At 39.4% G+C, this 13,303-nt stretch overlaps 1 protein-coding gene across 1 annotated transcript in view; it reads right to left on the bottom strand.

The window, feature by feature from the left end:
• The window catches only part of LOC116475356 (keratin-associated protein 4-11-like), a 307,240-nt gene that overhangs the window by 188,979 nt on the left and 104,958 nt on the right, over positions 1–13,303 (bottom strand).

Here is a 13,303-nt window from a genome sequence, read left to right as displayed (position 1 = left end):
TTTTTGAAATACTACTAATAAAATAGAGGCTGGGAGTAATGACTCACACCTATAATCCCAGCACTTCGGGAGGCTGAGAGGCAAGATGATTGCTTGAGGCCAGGAGTTCAAGACCAGCCTGGACAACAGAGAGAGAACCCCCCATCTCTACAAAACATTAATAATAATAATAATGACAATGTAGATAAAAACTGGGATGAAGATGTCAGGGTTTGAGGATTAAGTTAAAAGAAGATTCTTTTAGAAGTTCTGGCCTTTTTATGTAAGCACATCAAGGTTTTAGCAAAATTATATTGTCTACTACAGCAGTTGAGAGTTGTCCTGTTCATTTTCTGGCACCATTGTTCATGCAGTCAAGAAACGCTGAGCCCCTACAGTGTGCCAGATTGGAGGCTCAGTGATGAATATGATATGGTCCTTGCCTTGAGGAGCTCACGGTTGAGGGCAGAGATAAACACCTACCAAGAATGGTGATACAGTGAGATCTGTTTAATAGAAGTTCAAAGGGCTGGGCACCATGGCTTACACCTGTAGTCCCAGCACTTTGGGAGGCTGAGGCAGGCGGATCACGAGCTCAAAAGATCAAGACCATCCTGGCCAACATGGTGAAACCCCATCTCAACTAAAAATACAAAAATTAGCAGTGGCAGGTGGCTGTAATCCCAGCTACTCAGGAGGCTGAGGCAGGCGAATCACTTGAACCCGGGAGGCGGAGGTTGTAGTGAGCCGAGATTGCACCACTGCACTCCAGCGTGGCAATAGAGTGAGACTCTGTCTCAAAAAAAAGAAAAGAAAAGAACTGTGAAGGACACATGGAAGGAGAAGTGAACAATTTTCCAGGAGGGGCAATGAAATGCTACATAAAGAAATCATCCAGGCAGACGAGGGAGAAAGGGAACAGGGCAAATACGTGTGAAAAGACAGAGGGTGTGAAGAAACATTGTTCTGCTCTCCTTTTTCCTAGCTGGCAGCAGTGAGGCCCAGGGTGGGGTCTCCACTGGGGCAGGTCAGACCCACAAGTCAATAACAGAAATCATGTTCTGCATTAGGGAAAAAGGCAGCCAACGTCTCAGCCTGAGTAGATGGTGGTTCAACATGGGTTTCCAAATTCAAAACCCTAAAAGGAAAATGGGCAAAATTCAATGATTCAGAGCCTGGCCTCTAACATCACACTGGGTTCAATTTCTGGCTCTGCTACTTAATAACAAGTAACTTAACCTCTGTGTTCCTCAGTTTCTTAAAGTGGAAATGATAGCGATGCCTGCACCTGCTTCATGGCATGGGTTTTGTGAAGATGAAATGAGGTCGTGTACCTAAAGCACTAGGAACCTGGAAACTATTGGCACCTAGAAAGTACTCAATATTTGTGTCTTATTATTATTTACTGTATGAAACCAAAGTGGGATGAAGAAACAAGGAGACGTGGTGAATAAGGAGTGTCAAAGGAGCAGAAGGGAGAGGGAGGAGTTGTGCTAGACAAGAGGAATTCCAGAACTGAGTCCAAAAGCCAATGGCTAGTCAGCCAACTTAAGCTGATTTGCTTCAGTATGCAGCTTTTCCTTTTAATATTATTTATATGGCCAGATGCAAGGGCTCACGTCTGTAATCCCAACACTTTGGGAGGCCGACATGGGCAGATTGCTTGAGCCCAGGAATTCAAGACCAGCCTGGACAACATGGCAAAACTCTGTCTCTACAAAAAACAAAAAAAAATTAATCGGGTGTGGGGGTGCACATCTGTAGTCCCAGCTACTTGGGAGGCTGAGGTGAGAGGATTACCTGAGCCTGGCGAGGTCAAGAATGCAGTGAGCTGTTATCGTGCCACTGCACTCCAGCCTGGGCAACAGAGTAAGACCCTGTCTCAAGAAAAAGAAAAGAAAAAAATATGTTTTAATGGTTTCAGATCTTCCACTCATCTCACTTTATCATATGCTCAGCTCTCTTTGTCTAGCCCTTACCTTCCAGCACACATCCTAGGGGGACCTTTACCTTTCAGACTCAAAAGGATTATCAAGGCCTCTGAATGAGGTCCACAGCACCCAAGTAATAAATAAAGGATTCTACTTCCCTGGTGCTCAAAAGTGTCTGCAAATAGTTACTGCTTTAAATAACATCTGTTTTCCTTACAACTACATAGGAATGGTGTGAGACTCAAAGGGGAAAGGATTTTGCACAAGTATAAATGCAGGGGTCATTTATTAGCTAGTACCATAGTTTCTCAGCATTCCCTTCTCTTGGAAATTTTTTTTTACCACAAAGCTCCCAGAGCCATCACTCCATAGGCAGCTTTTTCTCAGACTTCTCTCTGTGACTGAATGTTGGCTCAATCCTCTTGTCTTCTCTCTATAACCCCTCCCCAGGTAACCTCATCTAATCCCTCCCCAGCCTCTCCTCCCTGATCTAATCCCATGGGTTTGTTTGTTTGTTTGTTTGTTTGTTTGTTTGAGAGGGAGTCTCGCTCTGTTGCCCAGGCTGGAGTGCAATGGTGTGATCTTGGCTCACTGCAACCTCCACCTCCCAGTTTCAAGTGATTCTTCTGCCTCAGCCTCCTGAGTAGCTGGAGCTACAAGCACGCACCACCACACCCAGCTAATTTTTATAATTTTGGTAGAGACAGGGTTTTGCCATGTTGCCCAGGATGGTCTCCATCTCTTGACCTCATGATCTGCCTGCCTCGGCCTCCCAAAGTGCTGGGACTACAGGCGTGAGCCACCGCACCCGGCCAATCCCATGGTTTTAAATACCGTCTACACATTGGTGACTTGTGGCAGCCTCCAGGTTGGTGCCAGTGATCCCTCCCTCCTGGTCTTCATTCCCTTGTGTAGTTCCCTCCCACAATGAATGAGGAGCAGATTTATTGAAGAAGTGACAGTATATGACCTCCAAAGATAGGTCACAAAAGCCTTTCAGTTCTTCCTTGGTCTCCTGGACTGTATGCTCTCAGGGAAGTCAGCTACCGGCAAGGTTATATATCATGGGCGAAAAAGCTATCTGAAAAAAATTCGTGATTTCACAAAATTTCCCACTGAAGCTCCAATGGCTAGGATTTCATGGCACAGCCAGCAAGACCCAAATAATAGTCCTTTTCTGATACGATCTCGGCCAAAATGTCCTATAAGTCTTCACCTGGCAAAGGAAGCATTACATTTCTTATTATGTAACTTCACTTTGTCCCGTTCTCACTGACAAGAAATGCAACTAGCACGGCATCTATCAGTCCCTTCGGGCGGCTAGAACAAAACACCTCGGACTGGTTGGCTTAAAGATGAGAGAAACTCATTTCTCACAGTTCTGGAGGCAGCTTCAGTGTCTGATAAGGACCCGCTTTCTGGATCATACACAGCTTCTCGATACATCCTCACATGGCAGAAGGGACAAAGCAACGCCCCGGGGCCTCATTTATAAGGACAATAATCTCCTTTGCCAGGGCTCTACCCTGATGACCTAATCCACTCTCGAAAACCCCACCGCCTAATACTGGGTCATTGGTGATTAGGTCTCAACATACAAATATAGGGGGGACAAAAAGTTTCAGACCATAGCAGCATCCTTATCATGAAAGTCTAGCCCTCATTCACTAGGCCACAAGCCCTAATTCAACACAGATGTGAGAGGTCCCTTTGGACTCGGCAAGTAATGAATTGCAGAAGTGGAAGGTCTGTCCTTAAAGAAAAGAACTAAGAAAAAAAAACTGAATAAAGAATCCTATAGCAAAAGACAAGAACATTGTTTATGATTATCCTAAAATCTAAAATTTTACAAATTAAAATTTTTACTTTGATATGCATATATTGCATGTATAAGCTAGTGGAAGGTCTGGAAAATACTGTATATATACTGAACTGTTATAGTAGTTATCTCTTGGGGATTCGCAAGGGGTTTGAAGAATACCTTTATTAAAATGTTTAACAAACAGCATATATTACTCTGATAATCAGAAAAAAAAAAATAAATGTTATTCTCCCAAACAAATGGCTTTGCAAATGGGTCACAGCAGGAAGGAACCACCTAGAAAAACAACCACCTAGAAAAACAAAGCCAAAGCTTTATTTCTTTAAGCTTTGTAAGAGTGCCATCTTCTGGAGTCTCAAGAAATGAACTTTAAAATAAACTAACTGGCTGGGCACGGTGGCTCACGCCTGTAATCCTACCACTTTGGGAGGCCAAGGCAGGTGGGTCACTTGAGGTCAGGAGTTCGAGACCAGCCTGGCTAACATGGCGAAACCCTATCTCTACTAAAAATACAAAAATTAGCCAGGAGTGGTGGCGTGAGCCTGTAGTCCCAGCTACTAGGGAGGCTGAGGCAGGAGAATAGCTTGAACCCAGGAGGCAGAGGTTGCAGTGAGCCAAGATCGCACCACTGCACTCCAGCCTGGGCAACAGAGCAAGATTCCGTCTCAAAAAATAAAATAAAATAAAATAAAATAAAATAAAAATAAGCTAAGCCTGCATGTTCAAGCCACCTGAGATGTGTTGATACTAGAAGGTTTATCTTTTAAAACAAGAAAGAAGAAAAAAAGCAAACCTTTTACAATGATCGACTTAGTAAATTAATATTGTCTTATTTAACTAATAATTAGTTTCCAAAAAGCTCACCAGTAAGGAGGCAGTTCTATAAGGCATAAAGTGAAAAAGAAAGTTAGCAATTATTTAAAGAAAACCAGCCAATCAATAACTACTCAGGCTTTAAAAATATACTCAAATATCAAATGAAAATGAAATTCTTATTCACATAGCTGAGTAAATGATTTTTTATGGGGTAGTAAATGTTTCTTAAATCTTAGAACTGAATCCAAGATTGTGCTGAGCTAAAAAAACCAGACACAAAAGAATACATACTGTATGATTCCATTTATATGAAACTTTCAGAAAGATAAAATCTCATCTATAGTGACAGAAATAAGCTCAGTGGTCACCTGAGCTGAAAGGTGTGGGAGGAGTGAGAATTAACTTGTTAACCTGGAAGGGGCACCTGAGAACCTTTGGGACTGATGGAAGTGTTCTGTATCTTGATTGTGGTGATGGGTCCATTTAGCAAGGCTCTTCAAACTGCACATTTAAAACGAATATATTTCATTGTTAGTAAATATTAACTCAATAGTCAATTTTAAAATAATAATTGAATATTCTTTCTTCAGACGATACTGTCCACAGGTGCAGAGAGGCCGTGTAGGATCGTCAGAGGTGTCCTAGGGCAAGCTGGCTCTTAACCACCGATCAGTAAATATTCAGGAGTTTTCCAAGCTGGCTATTAAACCATGGGCAGCTTGAAATTGGCCATGATGGGAGTATTTACACAAATGGAACTTGGGCTTTTAAAATGTATTTCCCAGAAAACTGTTTTAGACCAGTACACCACTGAGCACAGAGGTTAAAAGCACAGTTCAAAGGCCTGAGTTTGGGTCCCAGCTCTGGCACTTTCTAATGGTTTTACTTACCTCTCTGTTCCATAGTTCTCTGCTCCCTAAAATCAAGGCAAAAAAGGATACCTGCTTCACGCCCTAATTATGAGAATTCTATGGGTCAATTCACACTTGGCATATAGTAAGCACTAAATATTACCTGCTATTATTATGCAAAGAAAAAAACAAAGTCTCTCCACAGCTAAAGAAATGAACTGGTTTACATATTTCCCCCAGACATATTTATTCTTTTTCTTTCCTTCATGCACAATCCTAAATTATTCCAGTTTTGTAAAGAAAATGTACACTTTTCTCACCTGACATATGGGGAGGGGGGAATAATATTTATCTTCCCTCTATCACAAGTTGTGAGCATCAAATAAGCCAATTTCTGTGAAGGAGCTTAACAAGCCATAAAGCACTTTGAAACTATAAGATATGCTTTCTTCAGAGACGGGGTCGCTCTCTGTCACCCAGGCTGTAGTGCAGTGGTGTGCTCATAGCTCACTGCAGCCTCAAATTCCTGGGCTCAAGTGATCCTCCCACCTCAGGCTCCTGCCATTTTAGTCAAATGTCAGATGCCTGATGACAGGTGCAAACAACGGTGCCTGTCTAAAATGCTAATATTAATGTAGCTGCTCAAATTGAAGGGGAGGATTCTACAACTAAATACAGAGTATATAAAATAAATTAAGAAAAACTGGGGCCGGGCGCAGTGGCTCACACCTATAATCCCAGCACTTTGGGAGGCCAAAGCGGGCAGATCACGAGGTCAGGAGATCGAGACCATCCTGGCTAACACGGTGAAACCCTGTCTCTATTAAAAATAGAAAAGTTATCTGGGCATGGTGGCAGGCGCCTGTAGTCCCAGCTACTCGGGAGGCTGAGGCAGGAGAATGGCATGAACCTGGGAGGCAGAGCTTGCAGTGAGCTGAGATCGCACCACTGCATTCCAGCCTAGGCGACAGAGTGAGACTCTGTCTCAGAAAAAAGCTTAGCATTCTTGGGAATTGTCATGCACGATTTTAGGGTTTATTTCTTAAATTAGCATAATATAGCAGAATTATAAATAAATGCAATGTTTTACACACATGCAATAAATTGTTTGCAAAACTCAGAATAGATATTTTAACTTTATAGACTGTAAAAACATGAGCATCAAGCTTTTCAGGAAAAAAATTCTGCATACTACTCTTCTTTAGAATTAAATTCATTGTGAATTCTAGTTGCTAAAAGATGTCATTGTTGTTTCACTATGTACATATTCTTAATGAAATGCAACTCTTCTTCAAAATGATGGAACAAATACGCAATTTAGAAGCAGACCACTAAATAAGCCACACTGATAAAACAGTCCACAGGCAGCAGTGGGCTCTAATAGAAGCCATTTAGATGGTATTTCAGGCTTTCTCAGTGAGTCATTATCTTGCTCAGAACAAGTTACTCAACTTGAGATGACTCACTTTGTACAAAAAGACAACAATAATACCACATATAATCACATTAGCCTGGCATTTTGAAATCTTTAAAAACACCGTAAACACAGGACGCTATGACCTTGGTGGGTCAGAATATGGTCATTTTAGTTACTGACTTGCACTTATTGATCTCCTGAGGTTATATATACACTACTAAGTCTCTGCTAAGTGTACTCATTTTGAAATATTTCATTTATTTGCAAGTAACATGGGATTTTAAAGAAATCACATAAGGCTGCAATTTCACGTTTCAAAATAAACAGAGCAACAAGTATAACTTTTTTGACAAGTTGAAGTGTAATTTTTATTTTTTATTATTATACTTTAAGTTCTGAGATACATGTGCAGAACGTGCAGATTTGTAACATAGGCATACACGTGCCATGGTGGTTTGCTGCACCCATCAACCCATCATCTATATTAGGTATTTCTCCTAATGCTATCCCTCCCCCAACCCCCTACCCATCGACAGGCCCCAGTGTGTGATGCTCCACTCCCTGTGTCCATGTGTTCTCATTGTTCAACTTCCACTTAAGAGCGAGAACACGTGTTGCTTGGTTTTCTCCACTGGCATATTTAGGTATATGAGAGGGGCATCACATATGCATTTATTTCTGTATTCATTCTGTAGCTGTAATAGGTTCATTGCCTGGATGTTCACAGCAAGTCAATACCCAGAGGCGCCAGGTTGCAACAGAGACAGAGGTTTAATGGTAAGGCCACCAAATGAGGAGAAAAGAGAAAACCTCAAATCCGTCTTCTCGAGGACTCTGGGGCTAGGGTTTTTAAGAGTTTTGGAGTGAGCCAAAGCATAGAGATTGTTGATTAGTGGAAGAGTACAGGGTGAAGTCACCGGACAGAGAGAGAAAGAAACTGTACTCTTGTGCTCATTTGGTTTGTCTGTGTGAGTCTTTAAATTGGTTGGCATTAGCAGTTCCACAGTAATTCGGGATCAATTTAAGCAATTCTTAAACAAAAGCCTCATGATTCTGACACTAGAATTTCTATCTACAGGAACAATGGGGATGCAAATGGTCAGTATCCAAGGTCATCTGATTTTTAGTTACAAGGAAGTGGGTCAAAGTGCAGCCTGATTAAAGCTTAATTATAACTACGTTTCTGTCGAGAATTCTTAATTCTTGTGAGGATGGCTTCAATTCCTTCAACAAGCTTCTATTTAGCACCAACTATATGTAAGTCTCTACATAGTCTATTGAAAATAACCTCAGTTTTTATGAACTAAAGGCAAATACATGATAGTTTCATACAGTTTTTACATTGTATATTACATTTTACATTGGATAAAAGTATCTCCCAAGGTGCTTTATGGTGTTTTCACTGGATACCCATTTTAAACAGCCTTATGTGCTGATTCTGGATGATAATTTTAATGTTAAACTTCCCTAGCCTATCTAATATGCAACTGAGTAGGCTGATAAATAATACAATAAATGTTTATTATTTAAAAAATACAAATATATATAATCAACATCCAACAGAGATAATCCTGGAACAAGAATTAGTACTGCAGAATTAGATCCAGGCTAATCAGAATCCGGCAGCAGTGTTATAGGAAAGCACAACAATGAAGTCTTTCTCAGTGTTATTACTCAGAGGCTGGGGGTAAGAAAAAGTCCTTCGGGTGATGTGAAGTTGGGAGAATTTTACTCAGTTCCGCTGTGTGACTCTGGAAGGTGTTTTTACAGCTTGCAGAGCTGAAGGAGATAGAACTGAACGCTGGCCAGTGGGAAGACAAAAACTGCTCAAGGGAAAGGAAGGTCTCAATAGGGAGGAGAACCTGATGAAAGTTTTAGTCATCATTATTATGATTATCTGTCACCTCCAGGGTACACAGGGAACAGTTGCATGACAGAGGAGATCATTTCTGAGGAGCTAAAGGACAATATAATATTATAACACCAAAGAGACAAAGCTGAAGTAGCATGTTACACAATTATTTCCCAATTTGTCCACAGGGAGACTTTTTAGCTGCACTTTCCAAAGCATTGGCACTCTGAAAACTTAATCATATAAAACTACATTCCCAACATGTAGAATATGTATCGTAAAACACTTGCTATACACATATATCCAAACATCTTATGTCTTTATGATAATTTATCTCTGAACTAAAAATCTATTTAGGATCACTATGGATCATTTAATTTATGTTTCATTTTGTCAGAAAAAAAATCATCAAATAATAAAGCGTTATTTTAACTGACTTTTACCTTTCAGTCAAATTGAACTTTAACTAAACAATCCAAGAAAAATTATTCCTCTATCAATGTTGGTCTAAAAATCCTTCAACTGTAGCTTTTTAACTAGGTCAAGCTCCAAGTCTCCTGAATCCCTATATTTATTTATTCATTCATTCAACAGATACCTATACATATCCTGGACATATCTGGTATTTTGCCTCCTCATCCAAGTCACTATTATGTCTCTCTCCTGGCTGACCACACAGCTTCCATCTGTACCCACCTCTCTTCCACTCTCTCCACCAGAGCTGCGGGGATCATTTTCTACTGGTCTTGTTTACTTTATTTTTGTATATATTTAAGATATACAGTATATGAGGTTTTGATATACATACACTGAGTGACAGCAATACTACAGTGAAGTAAATTCTAATGCCATGCTCCTTCCCACTCTGGCAGCTTCTCACAAACTTTCCCTCTTTACCTAGAATGAGCCTCCTCTCCCATTTTGGCCTAGTTAACAATCCTAGTCACCAGTTAGGTCCTAACTCAAATGCCCCTCATTAACCAAGTCAGGTTCTCCTATTCTACCCTCTCATACTATACTGTAGTTATCCTTCACAGCTCTTAGCACAATTTGCAATTATACATTTATTTGTATGAATATTGAAATAATGTCTGGCTCTACCACTGCATTCTCTCTAAGGGCAGGGGCCATGTCTGTTTTGCCCTCCACTGTAGCCCTGGCATCTAGCACAGTGCATAAAACAGCACATATACCCTACTGCATAGGAGACAATGAATACTGGTTGAATATATCTGCACAGAGTTACGTACAAATGCTAGCGTATTCACTCAGTAAAAGCTGGAATAATGCCTGTATTACTCTCCTGGGCTCAAGCGATCTGTCCACTTCAGCCTCCCAAATTTCTTGGATTACAGGCATGAGCCACTGTGCTGGGCCACCTGTATTACTCTCTAGGTACCATTAAAAGCACTCAATAAACACTGGTTGCACAAACATTGAATGGTGGCGATATATTTCTTCTATTATTTTCTTGAAATATTCATTGAATTTTTATCCACTGATTTATTAACTCTAAATTTTCCAACACTTATCTTTGGAAAGACTAAACGAAGAAACCCTACCTTATTAAGGCACAGCAGCTAAGGAGTGTCCATCACAAAGGAAGCAAAGAGGATGGTTTGCATAGATTCCATTTGAATCTATTTGTTTTGGTTACTCTATTTAAAATATGCTTGCGTCATATGAAATTGAATTCCACTTACTTCCTTCTCCTTAAATCTTAATAAAGAAATTAGGCTGGCTGTTTGAGATTAAAAAATCCAAAGAAGTTGTTTGCATTTTACTGAGATATTTGTTGAATTCAATTAATATTTCCAGAAAACCCTCAAGATACCTGTCACTCTATGGGGACATAAAATTTTCTTATCTAATATGTACAATCTTTAACTTGACAATTTCACAAGGTATGTTGATATAAATCATATTGCTCAATATCTGGTGACTCAGTAGAAAGTGATCTTCAGTTTCAACAAGCAGTCTTTTAATTCATGACACTTTTTCTTAAGGAAATTAACCTGAGGACTTTTTCCCATAAATCTAAAGAGTACTAGAAGTTGCCTTCAAAACATAGAGTAACTTGGTTTCCATGTAGTATTTATAAGAAAAAAAATATCTGTAGACATTCACTTATAAAGGCAACCTTGGAATCCTCTAATTCGTCATTAAAGTGTGCTTTGTATGTAGGCATCGCCTAACTATAGATACAAAACTGAGTTCTCTTAAAATGACTGATGGAACACTGGCTTTGCATGAAAATATTCAGTCTGAAAATGTAATACTCCTGCCAATCCAGATCAAAATAGAACTTGTTCTCCCTTAATAACGAGGTGTTCTATCTAAAAAACACTGTTCTATCTCTCTTTGGTGGTCTAGCAGTTAGGAACAAAAATTAAAAATAAATAAGTAAAATACACTTTTCTCTCAATCAAACTAATATTCACTGGTCACTATGGAAGCAAATGGGAGCGGACTAGTCAGGTATGCAAATAACCTTGCCTCGCCAGGTATAAAGTGACCTGCCACAGAAGTTTGGAAAAGGGAGGTAATATAAACGGCTGGGATATGAGGACCACTCTTTACAACAGAAAGGCATCTGAGCAGAGCCTTGAGGAGTACATAAAATTTCAGTATATGGTATTAAATGGGAGTGGATTGGCAAGAATAGGACCAAAGAGTGTGTCCTCTGGAGTGTTTTCCCATAAGACTAAGTAATCATCACACCAGCTAAGAACCCTAAGTTCCTTGACCCAGGTAGTCTGCACTTCCTTTTTAGAAGATGAATTTTCGTGTCTTATTCCTCCTCAAAGGCTGGGCCAGGTATTAGTGGCCATCCAGAAATAAGTCCCCAGTACTTAATGTAGCATCTGGCAGAAAATGTGGGCATGCCAAATATATGTAGGTTGAAATGATGTTTAGAAATATCACATTAGCTTTATACATTCATAACACATGATTGAAAAATTCAGGTAAACGGATTAGCTAAAATCCAATGAAAATTATTAATTAAGCCTTTCATTTGGCACAATTTAAAATAAAAGCCTATGTTGATTGAATTTTTCATTTTGGATCCAATTATGCTGTCACATAGGTATAGCTGGAGTATGAGTCACCCAAAATTCTATTAATCAAATCTAGAAATAATAATATAATGTGTGTTAATCATTCTAATACAGCAAATGAGACACAGAAAAACAAAACCAACAATATTGTAAATTACCCGCTGATCAATCTTTGTCGGGAACAAAGATTTGCTTTGTCCCTCAGCAGTGGGACAACAGCAACACCTAAGAGTTGAACAACCCAGAAGAAAAAATATGAATCGTCAGGGAAAGTCTGCTTAGAGGGAAATAAAAATCCAAGGTGTATTGCTAGATTTTGCAATAACTAGATGTGGCAATACAGAAATGTGATTTTAATATAATATAATTATAATTATAGCTTGCAAGCCAACTAGTTAATCTAAGTGACAAACTTTGGCCCCACACCCAAGAAAAGAGGGTGAACCCAAAATGGGAGTTTATCAAGTTTCCATTACAAATGTGTTCAAGACACCTGAGCCACCCTGAAACCAAACCCTGAAACCAAGGAGTGGGGGGGGGGGTTATATGTTACTAATAATTAATTATTAAATTTAAATAGTTTCTATAAATTTAAATATGAAAACAATAAATTCTGTGTTATATATTTGGAAGTAGCATTATGCTGGTGATCAAGTGCAATGGGATAAAACACAGTTAGCAGGCATTCCTTAAAAAATATTCCCTAAGCTAATACTAGAAACAGAAAAAGAGAGGTCAGATTAATCCTACGGATTTAGAAGTGATCCAAGTTAAGGCAACCTACATGATAATGGAATTGAAAACCACGTCATCTAAGGAACAGTTGAATGAACTGGTGATCCATAACCTGGAAAATAAAACACTTGGAAAGACAGAGTAATCTTGTCAAATACCCAAAAGATTCTCCATCAGCAAAGCTATATTCTCTGTGGCAGATTTCAGTTAAAGAGAAAGATAAACTTTTTAATAATTAGAGCACTTCAAAGGAAGGTGGAGTGCTTCATGAGACAATGAGTTTCTCATCACTAGAAATACTTTAGTAGAGACTGGAGATATCTGATAAGGGGTTCCGTTTAGTGTTGAATATTTAACAAGAGAAGAAAGAAAGGACAGATGTCTATGAGTACCCACTGTGTAGAACACTTTGTAGAAGAACACTTTGTATGTGTTATCTAAATTGGTATTCTCAGATTTATGAATTGGATATTATTTCTCACATGAAGATTAAAAGAGATTAAGCAATTTACCATACACCCTGTAATAGGCAATGCTGGAAGGTGAAGCCTGGCAATGACCTCCAATATCCTTTGCAAATTCTATTCTGGTTGAAGCCATAACAGTGAATGCATTATTTGACTAGATAATTCTGTCCTGATAATTTGTCTATTTATCCAGTCTGGTATTATTTCTGTCAGAATATCCACAGACTTTTGGCCAAAGAGCATATTTAGCTTCCCCCATGACATTAAACTCAAATGATAAATCATACTTTAGGTTCTTTCCAGCTGAAATTTTGATGACCAGAATTCCTAGCAACTCATTTACACTAGAAAGGGCAGAGTTTTGGGGCCGGGTG

The sequence above is a fragment of the Hylobates moloch genome, unplaced genomic scaffold, assembly GCF_009828535.3.
Source record: "Hylobates moloch isolate HMO894 unplaced genomic scaffold, HMol_V3 SCAFFOLD_10, whole genome shotgun sequence".
Taxonomy (NCBI): domain Eukaryota; kingdom Metazoa; phylum Chordata; class Mammalia; order Primates; family Hylobatidae; genus Hylobates; species Hylobates moloch.
The sequence above is the reverse complement of the archived record's forward strand: the minus strand, read 5'-3'. Positions and strand labels throughout refer to the sequence as shown.